Source organism: Emydura macquarii, unplaced genomic scaffold (genome assembly GCF_026122565.2).
Source record: "Emydura macquarii macquarii isolate MOO-44397 ecotype Brisbane River unplaced genomic scaffold, CSIRO-AGI_Emac_v2 contig_2676, whole genome shotgun sequence".
Classification (NCBI taxonomy): domain Eukaryota; kingdom Metazoa; phylum Chordata; order Testudines; family Chelidae; genus Emydura; species Emydura macquarii.
In genome coordinates this window covers 44,860,883-44,879,849 of record NW_027132813.1, presented here as the reverse complement: position 1 = coordinate 44,879,849, position 18,967 = coordinate 44,860,883, and positions in this window count along the sequence as shown.

Sequence of the window (18,967 nt, the reverse complement as noted above, 5' to 3'; positions counted from 1 at the left end):
TTTCTGTCATAAAAGAAGTTATATTTGCTCTACAAACATTTAGGTCTCCCACTTTTTAAGGGCAAGCTGCAATTCTCTGAATCATTAGAAAACAAAAAGGCCTGTTCCTTCACTTTTCAGGGTCTACAGATGTGCCAAGACATACATGGATTTCATATTTTCCAGTAGCTATAAACCAGGCTATTTCTCTCAAGAAAATCCCCTTTTAGGAGAGTCTCAGAGGTCACTATTGAAGCTCAGTATGAGCCATCTTTTGATAGTAAACTAATTTCCCATTTCGGGTGACATTCACCCATGTGCACCACTGAAGTCTCTTCTAACCACTCAAAATAGACTGTATGTGGTGCATAGGTCCTTAGCTGTCTTTCTGCACAGAGGCAAATTTATCCTTTAGGCTAAGGCATTTTCCCTTTCAAGGTATCCGGGTGTTTTCTAGCTGGAAATGTAGCTCAAACTTAATGCAGCTAGAACTGAATTCATCTGATGAGACGAATATGATAATGCAGAATCCAAATCTCTGCATGGACTATGAGACATAAACCTATTCTTCAGATTGGTGGATAGGATGTACCCCTGCTCAGTCCTTCGGGAAAGTAGATGGGACCCTTGGCTGATGTGATACAGACATAAGGAGTATCTATGTAGCTATCCGCTGAGAATCTATTGAAAAATGAGACAAGTGTGCTGGTTTCACAATCTGCACCAGAATGGCAATCATTATGCAAGTTGTAACCCCTCTCAAACTATCAAACCCCTCTCAAACTATAAGGAATCCATCTAGATGCTTTTCTTCACTTCTAGAAACGCACAGCTAACCCTGCCGGGACACTTGCAATAACCATATGTTTTATGATTAAGGCATTTTAGTGTTTGTGGTACCAGTTTAGATTAGATTTGTAAAGATACATATCTTTTCCCCCCTCATTGTGTCACTCCAGGGCAGGATTAACATTGTTTGGGATGCCTTCACTGTGCATTTCCTCACCTCAATATATTGGGATTGCTTTTAAATTTGATCTTCATTCTGAATGTCTAGAGTTTAAAATGCTTGATTTGGGGATATTGCAACATCACTGTAATGGCTTTTTCCCTAAATTACTGATGTGTACTCTCCACCTTACCTCCAATTTAACGTAGTTTTTCTTTTTCTTCACAAATTCAAACATGAAGACTGACGAAGGAATGTCTAAAAGACAAAAGAGAATGTCACCATGTGATATTTCTAATGATTTGAAGCTATATAGCATTAGTTTTCAATGGGTTGCTGTGGGGTTTTGCTTTTGTTTGTTTTGTTGTTGTTTTTTTCATTTTAATTTTGAGTGCCCAATCCATCATAACATATGGACTGGCTGCTTTACACCCCGGGAGCAGCTCAAAGCAGCCACTTAAGCTGAATGTATAGCTGCTTTGCATTCCTGCTGCACAAAGGAACCAGAATGTATTACATTTCCTGTCCCATCTATTCCCCTGAATACATGCCCCAAATTACCCCAGTCTCCTGTAACCCCAGACATTCTGCTACACCCTCTAATTTCTGCCTCCCTGCCAATTTCCACATTCCCCAACACACACATCTCAGTTTTCCTCTCCCTGCTATGCTCTACATTTCCCTATGCATGTGCCCATGTAAGCATGGGCACGCACACACAAATTCACACGTGGATTCCCACTTCTTCTTGCCCTCTCTATTGATTAGATCTGGTGTAGAGGGCAGTGTTTGCAAAGAAATATTGAAGATTAATGATTGTTTTCCACATAATTCCTCAGAACTGAAAGCTGATCTGTCAGAAGACACGGAGGAATGAAATCTTCTCTTTTGGAAACATTAATAAAAAAGTGTATACAAACATGTATGCGGCTTGTGTTTTTAGGCTTTTAACCAATAAACACTGATAAAACACCCCCAATTAAAAAACAAATAAATTAACCTTTATCCAATAAACAGTGGAAGAATACTAGAAATGATTACTCAGTTCATGTTGACTTCACCCCTTTCCAAGCGCAATTTGTTTATATAGAAAACATCACTGCTCCCTGGCTTGTACCTAAGGGCTTGTCTACACAGCGCAGTAATGTGAACTATAGGGGTGTGATTTCTAAAGGGCACTAATATGTTGTGCCTTAATTGGTCTGTGTAGATGCTGGTGGTTCTTATGAAAGGTTCCCGAGTGCCTTTTACCATAGTACCAGAAGACCGGGTAATTTGGGGGTGTATGCTGGGGAATATAGGGAACAGGATGTGTCTCATAGTATGCTACATGTATATACAAAGAGGAAAATCCCTTATTTTTGGACTTCTACAAAGAACTAAAAAATTGCTAAAAATAAACCCCAGAAAATGAAATTAACAAACAGAAGCCCTATATGGATATATATTGGATACATAAAAGGTACATATAAAAGGTATGTACACACTCATAAATATATATGTATATATGAGTTGTCTCCTATTATTTAATTATGATGATTATCTTACTACTCCAGTTTTGTTCACCTTTCCCACAAAATTGGAAAAAAAACATTACAAAACTTAAAATAGAAAGACCTAGAGAAGAAGCCTGGATTGATTATAAGACAAATATGCAGTATGTGTCAATGTCCACCTATCCATCCAAGTATTTATCATGTCCCCCCCACCAAGTATCTGAGCACATAGTTAGTAGGTATAACTGCTCTGTAATGTCTCTCTTATAGTTCTTACTTATACTTCTTCCCCTCCAAGATGATCAAACAATATCATAAGAGGATGTTTTTAAGGTTGGACAACGAGGAAGATAAAAGCTGAGGGCATGACTTTGAATCTCAGAGACTGCATGTTTCTGAGCTGAATAAATGGTGCTTATGAACACACTAATTTACTCTTTCTTTCAGAAAAACTGCCTGCTATTTTCCACTGACCCTGGCTGAGTCTGAGTTACCTGAAACTGTTTGTAGCCTCTCAGAAATTGCAAGCTTTCCCACCTGCATTCCTACCCTGTCAGCTGGTGGGGGCTTTTGGCTGGGAGTTTATTTCATTGCCTCTCAAAGAGATCAGTTCCTGTGCTGAAAGACAAGCCCAAGACAATGTTTTACAGAGCAGCAGATATTGTGAGGGACCAATTATCACATAAGTGGTTCTCACGGCTTGGGCTGGCACTGCGTGCCAGGTTGCACATTAACTTCTTTCACTCCACTCTACCCAGTTTACTCAACATTCTCAAGTGGTGGCTTTGTCAATTGTTCCTCCTGCTGGTATTTTGACAGACGATAGCTCCTCAATGCCCGCTTAGCCGGGCTAATAAGAAATAGGCCAATGTGAAACTGTAGACCGAGTGACTGCCTGTTTGGTATGGATTAGTAATAGGGTTGGTTCTTTTTCTGAATGATTATTAATTTTCATCTAACAAGCATTTCCCAAGCCCCCAATGTAAGAAGACACTGTATACTTACTCCATTCTTTAAAAAAAGCATTAAATAAGCAGGTTTTAGTTACAAGGTTTTTCTTCTCTGTAATACTGCGTTTTAAACATCCACTAATGAACGTCAATGTGAATGTATTTAAATATAATTTACAGGGTTACATTGATTCCAAAGGAATGTGTAATGGCTGGGCAATTTTCAGGGTAGTTTTCCTATATAAATCTTACCAGAATGGTGACATTATGTTATTAACACAAGAGGCTGATATTGCTGCGAGTGAAGAGATTTATGTATAGGATAAAGCAGGGACTTTATGAAAGCATGTAGGGAGAACTCCATGCACAGCTGGAGTTTACTCATTCTTACAGAAATGTATCAGGGTACTAGCATTCTGCAATCTTTGGCACTGATTTAGGAAGCTTTCTTCTCTTCTGAATATAGATGCTGTCGTTAGAGATGAGCTGAACTAGTTTGGATAAAAATACTGCAAGCTTTTCCCCATAATTAGAACTGAACTTGAATTTTTCTTTTTCATTAGCTCAGTCCTGTAAGGTGCCTTCCACTCTCACTGAATTAAGTGGGAGTTGAGGTCAGGCATCCCTTCACTGTATCAAGACTTGGATGTCTGTGCCTTTACACATTATTTTCTGCTGATGGCTGAAGCAGGAGAACAGTGAGAGATTGTTCTTGTGAGATTTCCAGGACCATATTGCAGAGCTATTTGGTTAAAATAATTTGTATTAACTTTGACTAAAGCTGGCTGAAAGGGGTGCAGGGCAATGGAGAAAAGGGTCCATAATTTTTAAAGGGATAATGTTAGATTAAAAGGCCTATGTTATTAAAGAACAAAGTTTCTTACCTGTGGCATTACTAAACTCTTTAATTATTAAAGCGGTAAGAATTTAAAAAAAAATATAATTCATCTTGCACCATTTATACTAAGGTTATTTTTGTGTTTTTGCATGATGAAAATCGACCACTTTCACTTTTCTTTATGGTCAGTTCCGGTTCCCGGTTGTTATGCAATGTCTGAGTTGCAAATGCCACAAGGGAATATTGCATGGCAAACAAAAACACAGTTTTAATTAGCATTTAAAAAATAACAGTAATGGGAACATTTTTGTTTATCTCAGGTTTTGTTTCTACGAAAGCTCAAGTTTTGGTTTAAGCAACTGTGACAGGGTCCCTTCAGATAAAACAGTTTAGGGAAAATTGATGCTTGTATTGACGACCCCCAATTATAATGTAGATCTGCACACACGAACTCGCACAGCGATATTTAAGGTGAGGAAGTTCCCGATGCCATGACACGGCCCAAATCCTACATTGTATATTGACCTATCAACAGAGTACAGTGATTATTCCTGGGATCAGGGTCACTGCCATATAGTCCCAATCCACTAAAACACTTAAGTGTGTGCTTAACTTTAAGCATCTGAGTCCTCCCATTGACTTCAAGAGTACCTCGCATGCTTGGAGTTAAGCATGTACTTCAGGGTTGGGGCCCAAGTGTAGAAAGTTTCTGGCTCCAATCAATGCCTTGGAGTCAATGGGAGTGCTCATGTGCTTAAAGTTAGGCACATACTTAAAATTAAGCACATGGTGGACCAGGACCTATAATAAAGAACTCTCTTCATGTAGGTCTCAATGCTGTTCCCGCTGAAGTGAGTGAAAAAAACTCCAATTGAAATAAACAATGCAGAATCAGTCCTTTAACAAGTTAATTCTTCATCTAAAAAGGCCAAATCTGGGCAGGTATGGAGCTTTCCCTGGGAGGGGCTAAGTGTCCACAACTCCTGTGAGCTGCTGTACTCCCTTGACTCTCATTGGTTTCTAATGGAGGTGAAGATGCTGATCCTCATTCAGGATCTGGCTCTGTAAATAATAGAAAGAACAGTAAGATACAGCGTTACAAAAGTGTCTGCAAGAAGCTCTGATTTGATAGTTTTATTTATAACCTTAAGGGGACCCAATTCACACGATCTGATTGGCTGGTGGACCTGGGAATGTATCCTCTAGCATGCTCACAGTCCCAAGAAGAAGCACACAGTTAAAGCCCAACAGACTAGACTATTTTAAACCACTTTTCTCACATATTTAGGCTGAACTAGCAATAACAACCTTGATGCAGGGCATTTCCTGGGGATTAATGACTGTCTGGGGTCATCATCTCCTCCCAGTTAGTTATTAGTCCCCAGGAAATACTCTGTGCCTTGATCGTTATTGCTTAATTAGCATTGAGAATGTGTGTGTGGGGGAGGGGGGTTAGGTTTCTTTTCATGCATCCTGTGACTTGCAATAGTGGGGGTTTCTTTCATTATTTTGCCCTTTTCCGTCTGGCCAGGGGCCCAGCCTTTGCTTTGTGTTGCCGGGTTCGAGTATTTAGTCACAGGGTTAAAACCTGTTTCAACAGTTTGAGTTCTACGTGAAAGCACCACTGATAGTCAACTCTGCAGTGCATCAGGAAGCGCCATTCCCCATCTCTGCTGAAACACGTCGGGTGGCATTGTCAACAGGTCGCCGCAGTTGCAGGAGTCTGCCAAAAATGGGGCAAAGAGAACCTGGGGGTGGGGGAAAAGGGAAGTGTAGGAGGGTGAAGAAAAAGCTAGAAGCCTTCCATCCCCCCCAATCAGCTTTATCAGCCCCGGGGGAAATGCTTAAACCTTATGAAAGGCTGTATCTTCGTTACAAGCCCAAAATTTCCCACCCTGCAAGGAAGCAATGGTGACAGAGCTTTGTCTTATTCAAAGGTCCAAACGACAGCATCTCCACAGTCAAAAGGAAGCAGAGGAGCACATGGGTTCAGTCTGTCCTGCATGCCCATGGGGGGCAGGAAGGCGGCATAGGAAATCCTGCACTCCTCATACTGTGGGTAGGGGTAGGGAATCGCTCTGTCCCCCTAAAATGACACAGCCAGTGTTACTGGGGAACGTACACTGTGCCGTGTAGAGGGCTGGTGGAGGGTATGATCTCCCACAGCAGATTCTGACTATGTGATGTCCAATCTATAGGGCTTTTGCACAGCCACAGATGACCCTTTTATTAGGAAGGTTGGTGCACACAAGGAGAGAGAACAAACGTGCATCCAATTCATTTCCAGGGGCTGCTGGCAGAAGGGTAGAGATGGCAGAATAACCCAGTATTTGGATTCTTCAGATAGAACCAGGAGGACAGAACTCTTAGGACAGACTGGCCACAGATTCCATCTGCAATCTGATGTGACTCCCGATTAAACCATTAGCATCTAACTGCCACAGGGGACTGTGACTTTAAGTCTCAGTTTAGTGACACTGGTTTATTTGGAGCTATTTTATATTTTAGGGAGAAGTATTAGGGGTTCCCCCATCACTGTCACCCCACAGTTATCTCAGGAACCTAGTCAGCCCCTATTACTATAGCACGGGGGTTCTCAAACTGGGGATCGTGACCCCTCAGGGGGTCACCAGGTTATTATAGGGAAGTCACAAACTGTTAGGCCCCACGCATGCCGGGGCGCTGGCTGTCAAAAATGCATGGGTCTGAGAGCCCAAGCCCTTCAGAGCTGCGTGGCCAAAGAGCCGCTGGCCAGGTGCCCAGCTCTGAAAGCAGTGCTACCCCCAACAGCAGCACAGAAGTAAGGGTGGCATGGCATGAGGGGAGGGTCCTCACTTTTTGGGGGGAGGAGGGTCATCACAGCCTGAAATGTTTTCAAAGGGGTTCCAGCAAAAAAAAGTTTGAGAACCCCTGCTATAGCATCTGACAGTCTTGTTTTAAATGTATTGAGCTATCATCCTCTTACCCCTGTGAGGTAGGGACACCCATTGCACTGAGGGGGACACTGAGGCGGTAAGTGATGCGCAAGGTTACACAGGAAGTCTGTGGCAGAGCAGGGAACTGATCACAAGTCTCCTAAGCCCCAGACTATCATCCTAACCACTGGACCATCCTTCTCATGCCTGCTCTCCTGCCCCAATAACTTGAGGTAGACAAAAACATTTCCCTTCTGTTAGCCTTGCCTCATCAGGAGAACAAGATGATATTGTTCTGGCTTATGCTTCATCAGCAGAATTGCGAACAATGTTCTGGTTGCAAAGTGTTCCTTGTGAGAGATGTGTAAGCCAAAAAGAACCCAGCTTGACTTTCAGATTCCCGACTTCCATTGACTTCAATGGGGTCAGGATTTCACCCTTCGTTTATCAGCCTGGTAATCAGGGGGCAAAAATATCCGTTTACTTATTAACTGAACATATAAGAAATTAAACTCACTGAGACACAACAAATGTGGATTTTTTTTATTTTACAAGTCACCTTTTAAAATAAAGCTCCTCTTTATTTTATATAATCCTGAAAACCCAAAAAACCACAACAACACTAGAATCCAAGTATTGCCAATGTAAGTATTACCCATCCTTTGGAAAATAATGGCTCTCAGGCCTGAAAACCTTTACAAGTAAAACAATCTACGCTAACCAAACAGTATTTGTAATAAAATTAATAGGCATAAAAAGAAATGACTGGTTTTTAACTTAACACTGGTCAACATAAATATAATTCCCACTTCAGCCATTTCCTTAGGTATGGAAAAACAACATCTGACAGAGTCAACTGAAACTATATATTTCTGATCCTCCGTAAAATGGGCTATAATTCTACCAAGCACCTCTTGATCTTGCAAGTGAATGTCTGACAGCCAAAGTATGCCCAGACTCTGACAGCCGATGTATGACAGAGCCAAACGATAAAAAGCAGAAAGGGGGAGGAAAGGAATTGAAAGAAGCCATATTTTGCAGATGATATATAAGTATGCATTAATAAGACACATTTCAAAGAACTAGAACTCCTCATATATATTGACAGTTTGGTGAACCTTTACCAACCTGTCTCTGGAGTAAGTTTCAAATTTGTAACAAAGTTTCACATGAGCAAGTCTCATGTGATTTCAGATTTGTTACAAATATTCCTGCACTGTTGTACTCATGATAAAGACCACAGACTCAAGACCTATGTAAAACAAATGGTCTATCACCACTAACATATAAGATAAAGACAAAACAGATGGGGAAAAAAATTTCTCCACTTGCTATGCAAGACAAATCAACATCATAAATATTTTCCCTCCGCTCCTCTATGCATTGAGGGCACTCTCGGTTGAAATTCTGAAACAAAATTTCATCCATAGACATAACTTACTTCTAAAATTAAAGTATAAAATTAAATTAAATTAAATTAAATTAAAACATAAAATGAATCCAACATACTTTCCTATTAACTACACAAATAGAAGAGCTCCCTTTAATTGATATATAAGGCTAATGATTGTGATTATTACTGCTATTGCTTGTGTATGTGGCTGGGACCACATCCCAAACTGGTGTCCTTGCTGCAGTCCCTCCTGAAACCAATGGCAAGGTGCTGATTTATGTCAACTGAGGCTCAGTTCCTAGTTCATGACAAAAGAACCTAGTTTTGTTAGCCAGCATCCCCTCTCTACATGCTTTTTAGTTTCATCCATCTGTTATTAGAGCCAAGGAAATCATGGATAGTTTGGATCAAAGTGGCCAAACTGGGAAAAAAACAAAAAACAAACAACAAAGCTGGATTTTTTTGTTGGTTTTTCTCAGCAAAACAAAAAATAATAAACACATATTTTTTGGTTCAAATGAAACAATATTTTAAACAAAAAAATCCATTCCAATGGACACTTGCTGACTAAAATGGTTCCTTTAGAAACAGAATGTTGAAACTAGTTTTGAAAATGTCAAAATGTCCTGTTTCAACTTTTTTGACATTTTTGTCCTCATTTTTCATTTGGCAGAAATGATATGCTGCGTTCGACCCAAACTCATGGGTAGTTTTGGTCTCCCTGAAACTGCATTTTTTGCTATCAAAAAAAAAAAAAAAGTAATTTGCCCAGTGCTCCCTTGTAGCTTTTGTCTCTCAAACCGTAAGGACAGAGAAGCTCATTGGTAGTGTGTTTGTACAGGGCTAGCACAATGGGGCCCTGGCTTGGTTGAGGCCTCTGGGGGCTACAGAAATATGAATGAAAAAAATAACAATAGATAAAAGTCAACGTGATATGGGAGCACAGGGCGCTTAACACAGGCCCAGTGTGCAGGAGATCAGCACATGAACTTCCTCACTCCTCAGGGCTGTCTTTATTGAACTAAATTGCCCATTTGGCACTCTCAAATGCCTCAGTTCTTCAGGTCCCAGCAGTCTACCAACAGCTGCTCACAACCATGGGCCAAAATTTGCTTTCGTTTATGCTGATATAAATCCAGGTTAATTGTAGTGCAGGCAGAAGAGTTACTTGGGCCTTACAGAAATGAGAGTCAGTTTTCACTGTGAGAGTAAATCCAGGATGGGTGGCTATCATATCCCCAAACCTGGCACTTTTACAGTGTAGTTGGGACCTGGATAGAGATTAATAATTCTGACACTCAAGATATAAAACTACGCTATAGTTTATGTACAATGGTATGGGTTATTTCCCAGGTTGGCTAGCATGACTCACTTAAGAAAAACACATGGCCATGAAAACTGTGCCAGAATTCTATTAACTGCGACCATGTTTGAATGTGGTTCTGGTCCCGCTGTAGATACAGTCCCAGTGTTATTTCAGCATGGTTTGATATAGAATTATGCAGGACGCTTGTTAAAACCATGTCCCCCACTGTGGCCAATGAGAGGGTGGCCATGGATATCAGTGGGGCAAGAATTTTACCCTCAGTCTAAAAGAGCAGAATGTTTGGTCCCTAATTCATGATGGACTGGCTGCTTGACTTGTTGAAGGAAAGTTCTGTTTCAACTCTTTAGATCACTAAAGCAATAACTGCATGTCATTTACACTGAGGAACTATCGTGCCCCTCTCGCACATGTTACAAAAATCATACCCAGAGGTGTGCACTAGATACTGCTAGTGAATCCACTGAGTAGAAGGAGAGTTGTCTGTTCATTAGAGAAGATGACAAGAGTTTAGGCTCCTGGGTTCTATTCCCAGCAATGCCATTAACTCACAAAGTGACCCTGGTCAAGTCAATTGCTATCTCTGTGATGCAATTTATCTGTAAAATAGGACTAGTAATATTTACCTGCCTACTACTTAGGAATGTAATCTGTGAGTCTTAATGTTTGAAAAACACATTGAAATATTAGATGTGAGATGCTACATAAGTGCAAAGTATTATTCCTAAACTAGACGATATTGCAAATACCCTGCTCTAATTCATAGGCAGTGCAATTCAGAGACCTCCTTCGTGTGCAAAGAGTGTAACTGAGATAGAAAACAGGATTATGGGAACCCACAGTAACTATAGTAGGCACTATGACAAGAAAAGGAAACAATGAAATCTTAAACCATTCTCCTTAGCTTTCTGTCTCCTGGTGTGCCTTTCTTGTAAAGTGAGTGTATGTTGCTTTCTGAGTTAGAGATCTTAGAGCAGCATTTGAATCCTAGTGCACAACTAAGGATGTAGGGGTAAATAAAGTCTACATGAGTGGGGATATTTACTTCTCTTCCCATTTTTTTAAATCTGTCCCATCCTCATCCAACAGTGGCCAAAAAAGCAGGTTGGGAATTTTTTTTTTTTCATTTTGTTATTGTTTTAGGAGAAAAATTGATCTTGCTGTTCCATAAGTGGTCTGAAAACCAGATGTTATCATCACTTGATTATTGCTCTGCTGGTACAGCATGTTTTGTTTATTAAAAAAAAGACATGGTTGAAATTAGATCTATGCGATACACGTCAGCAAGCCGTATGTGTTTGTGAATAATAAACAGCTTGCAACTCTTGGCTTGGGCTAGTAGGTTGCAGCTTAGTGTCATTTCAGTTTAGGTTTAGGGTCCAAATGGCACTGCAATATCTGTATCTTTAAACAGGAAAGCACCTTCGAGAAAACATTTCATATGCTTCTAGGGCAAAGTACTATTTTTTTTCTTTTGTTAAGTTAGGAAAAATGGACTCTGTCTCATGGCTGCTGTAGTTTAAGTAAACATAAACTCTGGCCCAAATAGCATAACCATCATTTCCTCAAATCTAGCAACACTAAACCAAAATATACTTTTATTTGGCTAACCCCAAAGTAGGATGTGGTTGCCAGCCTCTGAAACCACATGATCAAGTTTCAAGTAGACGCCACCAGAGCTATGCCGTTGTCTTCGGCAGGAAAGTCATATAAATGCATTACTCTCAACACCATCATTATGTTTAACAAACAAATGTAACCATAACAACAGGTACACCAAAACTGAAGCCTACATACTCCTTCTCCCTTTAACCTTGCTGCCTAGAGGTACCATTGTGCTGCTGGGATAGGGAGAAAGGACCAGTTTGAAGATGATTATTGCCAGGGGAAAATGTTAAGCTGCACAACTCATATTCGACATATTTTGCATTCTGCCATGCGAAAGATGTTCTGAACAGTGTAAGAGCATCTGGTGTCAGCTGGGCTGGGCTGGTCCCATCTGTAGGACTTTTACCTGAGTCAAGTCAGAAAATATTTTTTCCAGCGAGGATGATTCAGAAATTAAATGGGCAACATATGGCTACAATGTGTCAAATTCCCCTCCCCTCCCCTTCCCACGCATGTGAAGGTCGCATGTCAGATGCCGCTAAAACTGATTGTTCCTTGCTTAGTATCCTTGCAAATAGATGCTTATGTGAGACCTGCAAGTGCCTCCAAGATTTAGAGCCAGCAACTTAACTGGTGTAAATTGGTGTCGCTCCATTGATTTCCATGGATGTGTGTGGATTTACACCAGCTCAGGATCCGGCCTTTTAAGCTTTGGCTTTCCCATTTTCTTACCCCCCCCATTCCCTTTATTTTCCTTTTAAATCATGAACTCCCCAATGAGACAAAAGGATGAACAGATGACAGAGTCGGGTGTCTCTGGTTAATGACCAGTACTATATTCACAACCTCGTTTGGTTTTGTTCCCATTCGTTGCTTCAATGCTGCTGATGAGAAGGAATTAATTTTATTGAGGACAACTCAATGAATTAAATGAAAAACTGCTCACTTGGCTGGAAAGGCTTTGACAGACGGCACAGCAGCCGGTCAGATTTGAAACACTTTACATCTCCTGGATTTGGTGAAGGGGACGAGAGGCATGAGGGGAGGGGAGGAGAGGTCATCGCAGATAAGCTGCAAGGCGAGTATTTTGAGGGCTCTGAAAAACAACAGAGGTGAGCTGCAGTCTCTTATTTTGATTCATGGGCCTCCCCCACCTTCTGTTCATGAGCCCCCTTCATTTCAATAAACACCCAATAAGAAACTAATCGTCGTACGGCAAATTGGAGAAGAAGAAAAGGGTCTCAATGAAATGCTGTGGTCATGGAAGACTCTTTTGCACTGTAACCATCTGGTGTGCCGCAATTACAATGAATGGGATAATTGAGTCCCAAATAACTTCTTTTGGGTACAAATAATAGTCCTGGCCCTGATTTGTATTCTTCACAACACTGCTGCCCCATCATTTCACTCCACATCTGCACATTTCATTGATCGGGCACCATGCTACCAATAAGTTACTACACTTAATTAAGTCCACATAATTCTCCTCAAATGAGCAGAAAAGTTTGTGTGTAGGCCAAGAAGAAAAGAGACTGCAAATGAGACTTTAGTGACTCTGCTTTGTATAAGGGATTGAGATTGATGGCAAGCTCATGCCACCAAGGTTTTCCTGCTACATAGGGAAACTGTGAAAGCATTAGGCAGATCAACAGCTGTGTATAATCTGAGGAAGGCCTGCTTTCAGACAGACGTACTCCCGGAGATGATTGAAACCCCATTGTAGCATAATCTTGCTTTTCAGAAAGTGTTACAATTCATTTGATTTGATTTGCTTGGCTTCCAGGGCATCATTAAAAACCCTTTAAGAAACTGGAGAATGGAGTCCATAGCGAGGGAGCTTTGTCTGCTCTTTAAACGTATTCCACTTGAGCTCCAGGAGAAGGAGCGGACAGGAAAAAGGCCAACATAAGCCCTAGAACAAATATTCCTGAAACTAACATAAAGGAGCAAAATAAAATACTGACTATGGGGAGGAAAGGGTACAAGGCGACATTCGGGGAATAAAATGAAAGGTTGACTCCATTACTTTAGTGCTTTGAGTGATTAGAACACTAAAATAATCAGGAAAGGACACATTCTTTCAGATACGTTGCCATTATGAATTAACCATTCAAGTAGAATATTGTGCCCTGTTCAACTCATCACAGCACACAGGGCCTTGATCCTGCTCGTGTTGAAGTGAATGGGAGTTTGCCACTGAGCTTAGTGTGACCGGAATCAGACCCATAAGGGCTCGCTGAAAGGAATTTCTGTGCTTTAGGGAAATGCAGAAGTAAACAAGGAGCAGAGCTACAAAGAGATTTTTTAAAAATTCTCTATCTCAGTCAAAGGCTATTAATAAAACAGACGGGTTTTTAAATGAGCTTTTTCTCATCCCACCAACACCAGCCTGAAACAGGGACCTTGAAGACAGTTTTCTGAACAAGTGGCCAAATATCCCACGAGTGCTGCAGGGGTCACTTCACACACACAGGCTTTCCCTCATTTGTTTATCTAAATGCTGACAAATTGCAGCATTTTAACAACATATCTCTGGTACTGAACTTCATTTGCATGGCCTGCCCTCTATCATTGACCTGATAATGAGGCTAAACATAAAGCCTTCATTCACTGCTATAAAGTCTCCTGACAGTGATGAATACCAAGCAGGAGAATTAGGTGGTTTATCGGAGAATATGCTATTGTGCAAAACCTCCATCCCTTTTATCTCTCCGTCTGCTCATTTTCAGGTCTTTCACGTAAGCTGTCTCGGTGCTCTCTCTAGTAAGCTTTCCTTCTTTTCCTTCTTTTTTTTTTAATGAGAATAGCTTCCAAAAAATGCTAGGATTCCATGTCAGCAACTGTTTTTATCAATCCCCTCTGAAATGCTGGAGACCCCTTTTGTTTCATGACCCTGCGATGATAAACATTCTCAAACGTTAGCGCCTAAGAAGTTTCACTCCTCCACTTAGGTAATTCATATCTATTCTCCTGTGCATCGCACCGTACAGCAGCCTTCTGTCACTGGAAGCTCTTTGAAATAACAAAAACAGCCCTGTCTTAGTGATTCCCTGCAATGGCATCATCTAATGTTCCTTTTAAATGAGTATGTTTATAGGAAAAGTGACTTCTCGGGTGCTTTCAAAGCTGCTAATTGGAATGGATCGGATTAAGGCTTCATTGTTCACTTCTGTGTTATGAGCTGATTACTGGAGGGAGATGATCCAGATATAATACCCGAGTTGACTAAACTGAGAGCTCCAACTTTTTCATGGTGAGTGAAGCATATTTCAATGGAGAGATTGCCTCATGCCCCACTTCTCCTCCCAGTCACATCCCATTCATGATTCTCCAGCTACAGTCGTGGCTACCTGGGAGAGGGGCAGGTGTCACTGGATTTTTAACTGTCTTTCTGGTGCTACATGTTTTGTCCTGGGCTCAATCCATGCCTGCAGGATTTAAGCACATAGTGCAGCTCAATAGGAGATTATAACGCTCACTCCCCTGATCCTAGGCCTGGCTAATCCTGAAGTCTGCTCTAAATTATGCCAGCCATCAACTGCTTCAAGGGGGTGAAAAGAAGCTGCCGGAGATCAGCTGTGGTGAGCAAAGACACCAGAGCCACACCCCCTTTACTCTGGCCATACTGCTTAGACCAGCCACAGGAAGGAGCGTGAGGAGGGGCTGCTATGGTGCTCAATCATCCTTTACACTGGAGTGGTCTCTCCATGCCCTGGGCGAGTTATGTCAGCTTTTGGGCTACATGTCATCAAGGAGATTTTGAACCACGGTCTGCTGCCAGCTTCCCCTCCACGAACTGTTCCCCTTTCCACCCTGCCCCCGTCAACCCTTCTCTCTATTCCCCCTCCACATTCTGTCCCTCCCTCCACCCTGCCACCTCATCCCTTCCCTCTTCTCCTCTCCACATTTTTCCCTGCTAGCTGGGCCTCCTCATTCCTGGCACATGTTTCCCTGCCTCCTGGTTTTCTTCTCCTCTGGCCCCCTAGAGAAGCTTTTCAGGCATATGGTCCTCAGCTCCCCTCTCCTCCTTTGAATATGCTGCTGAGTTGCCTGGTTCCCTGAAGATATTTCTTTTTTACTGGCATCTCTATTACTACTGTCAGCTCCTCATTCCTCTCGTATTCTTGGCTCCCATTGGTGGCTCCAGTCTTGCTGGTACCTCTAGTCCCTGAGAAAGGCTCTTATTTCCAGTAGTATAGGCAGCTACCTTGGCTCCTCCTCCTTGTTTCCAGCTGCTTTTAAGGGCATCCAAGCTCTTCGCGAGGAAGAACCTGGCTGCCATTAAGAGCAGCTGGAAAGATGGAGGAGGAGCCAGTGCCACCTCATGTGCCAGCTCTCTGCACACCCCCTAGAAAGTGCTGTGCAAACCAGTTTGAGAAGCACTGGACCCATCTGAGGTCATTCTACTTTCTTTTTATTCTCTTTAAAACTTTCTTGGGCCTATTCATCTTCCCCTCCCCAGAGAATGCCTCATTTAATTCACATACATTCCTTAAAACGTTGGAATGACATTTGATTGAATGTTCGTGGCACTGAGAATACAAAACACCAGCACAGGATGAATACAATAATCGAGCACAGACCTAACACGTATGACAGCATCACATTGGGAAGGAAATACATCTTCCAAAGATTTGTTTTAAATCTAGAAAGCAAATGAAAACTACAACTATGCTTTGTCACATTCTGTTAAGGCCAGTTCACCAACCGATTAATTGCAGTGGCAAAAGTATGGATGATATGCTAGTGTATACAGAATACGTTTGTGAAAGTATAGTTTCTGCAGCAGCTCATCCCACATTAGACCTGAGTGAAACTCTTCAATTTCTCTGTGCAGGGGTGTGTGCCAACCTTGTCTTTGGTTTTGCTCCACATGGGTTCAAATCCCCAGTCTTTTGATTCATATTCCCAGCCTCAGAGTGAAACACAGCCATTACATTTCACCTGGCTTAATGTCAAAGGCTCACAAGGCTGCAAATTTGATGTGATTTTTGATGAAAAACCATAAGTCAGGTCCACTAAAAAGGCTGGTGAGTCACAGTAAACCCTTTACTAGCAGGGTCAGGTCTTCAGATGACGTATATCAGAATGAAGCTGATACAATTTTGCAGATTTATGCCAGTGGAGAATCAGGCCCTCCAACCAAGCTCTGAATAGACATGGATTTAAGTTGCAAAACTGGGATCCAGATCTGATTTTGAACCCCCACCAGTTTAGGGTGGTTAAAATCCAGTGGGTTTGTTCAGGCACATTTTTAGTGTTGAATCGGGCATGAAACCTGAAAAAGTTTCACTGAAAATGATTCTCACGGCTCCATTACATGTGAAAACACTTCCTGATTTCTCAGCTACAATCATAATTGGTTTTTAGACAGGCTTCTTTGGGAAATTTCCATTATTATTGTTTGTACTTGCTCTCAACATGAAGCACATTGAAGCAAGACCAATTTAGAAATGTTCTTTCTCTTTCTCTCACCCCATAATTAAAGGAGAAACTTACAGTTTTGTTTCATTCATCATCTCCCATCATCCAGATCTTCACCTTTCTATGCTATGAAGTAGAGAAGAGTTAGTTTCACTCTAAAACTTAATTTCTTAAATTCCAGAACCAGAGCAATATGGGCCAGGCAATTGCTTTCATTTGGCTATTTCTCTCTCTTCTATCACCTTTTTACAAACTGGAAAAATGACAAATGTTACAATGGGCAAAAAAAAAAAAAAAAAAAGCCCAAAACAAACAAGCAAACTAAAAAGAAAAAGCTGCCCCCGCAAAACCTCAACTATTTAGATTTTCTTCCCTAGAAGAATTTTTATACCCTAGGCTTCATCTCACCAGACACAAACAGTACGCAGAGGAAGTCAACTTGCTTCTCTCTAACTTGAATCCCTCTGGGGCACTGTTCAGTAAAACATCTTTGTAAACTTTCCAAGTGTAACCCAATCAAAGCAATTTTGAGGAGGGTCTGTTGAACTGAGTTACATGGGCAGGAGCAGAATGCTAGGGGCTGCAGTTTCAAAAGAGTGGGTTCCCTTTCGGAAGGGTGCAGCTTTCTTTCTTTGTGGGTCATAGTGGAACGGTTGTCTCAAGCAAATAAATCATTTTTGCCTGATGCTTGTAAGCTGCCCCCAGAACTGAAGCCAGGCCAGAAATATGATATATCGATTTGATTCATGCCTTTTATTTGTTTTTAAACTGGGTCACGTTTTCACAGTCACCATAAGATATTTTATTGTGCTGTTGATGCATTAAGTGTTTGGCTTTGCTCATTAATCAAGAAAGCAATGACTTCTGAGAAAGCAGTGCCTGCTGTAAATATGCATGGCAGAGTCCTGGGTCTATGAGGTTTGCTGGGGGAGAAGGGGTTTTAGTAGAGTTGCTGCTATGGCAGCTTATCCCTTATTTCAGCTCACTGCTAAGAACGGACTAATGGAGCAGGGTTTTTTTGCCCAGTCACTACACGCAGGACATGAAAGCTGCAGGGCCAGGCTGAGAGTTATTCAGGTCCTTTTCAGCTCATAGCAGGGTTGTGTTGCGGCTCCACCATCCCAGCAAGAATGGCTAAAGGCAGCGCGGCAGAGTCACTGTCACGCTTTTGCCCCAGCCCTCTGGCTAGGCCAATACAAACAAGCCACAGGTTTAGGGTAAGGCTCTCTCATGGGTAGCACCGGTCCAGGGCACCTCCACGTCAGGAGGAGAACCAGCAGCCCCCAGGGCAGTGAGGGGTTTGGGGTGGAGATGGGCTTGAGGCATGAGGTAGTGATCAGGAGAAGGAGGAAATGTGTCTGTGCAGTGGCCGATCCTCAACAGCGATAAGCCCCTTCGGTGTCATGGAAGCTGAAGGCACAAGTTAGGGAAACCGAAGGGTTGTCTTAACTTGCTTCGTGGGATGTACTGGCCCCTGACAGCCACTGAAAAGGGGAGATGCAAGCTGTGTCCCCTTTCTCTGACCCTAGTGACTCTGCCCCATTGTGTGAGGTAGGCTTTGTCCCTCCAGCGACTCCAGGGGAACATGGACCAGCCTGGCCCCTGTTACACTTTCTCCTGGTAACTGGCCATCTCTGCAAGCTGGTGCAGGGATCAGGGGGTGAGGCCACATTTCTTCTCATCTCTCCTCATTGTCAGTTCCAGCCTCAAGCTCTGGCATTCCGTCTGGCCCTAAGCCGCCTTAAAGGGCATGGAAATCATAAGCAGTTTGCTGCAATCTTCAGCCAGATTTGGCTCTGGCAGGTCGGCCCTTCTTTGCCCCAGCAGAGTTTGGCCCCTGGCCTGTGGATTTTCTATGCTTGTTCTTTTTCTCTTCTTATTCTCTTGCTCTACTTTGCAGATCAAAACTTTTTAAGGGAGGGAAGGCTTTTCCTTCCAGTCCCCCCTTCCTCTCTTCAATGTAGACGTGTTACAACAAAGAGGATTTCAAAGGGATTTAATCAAACTGGATGCCAAAGTACTTTATATGAGAGACTTTTATGTAATGGGAAAGCCTTTTAATGAGGAGGATGTGTGCTGCAATGAACAGCT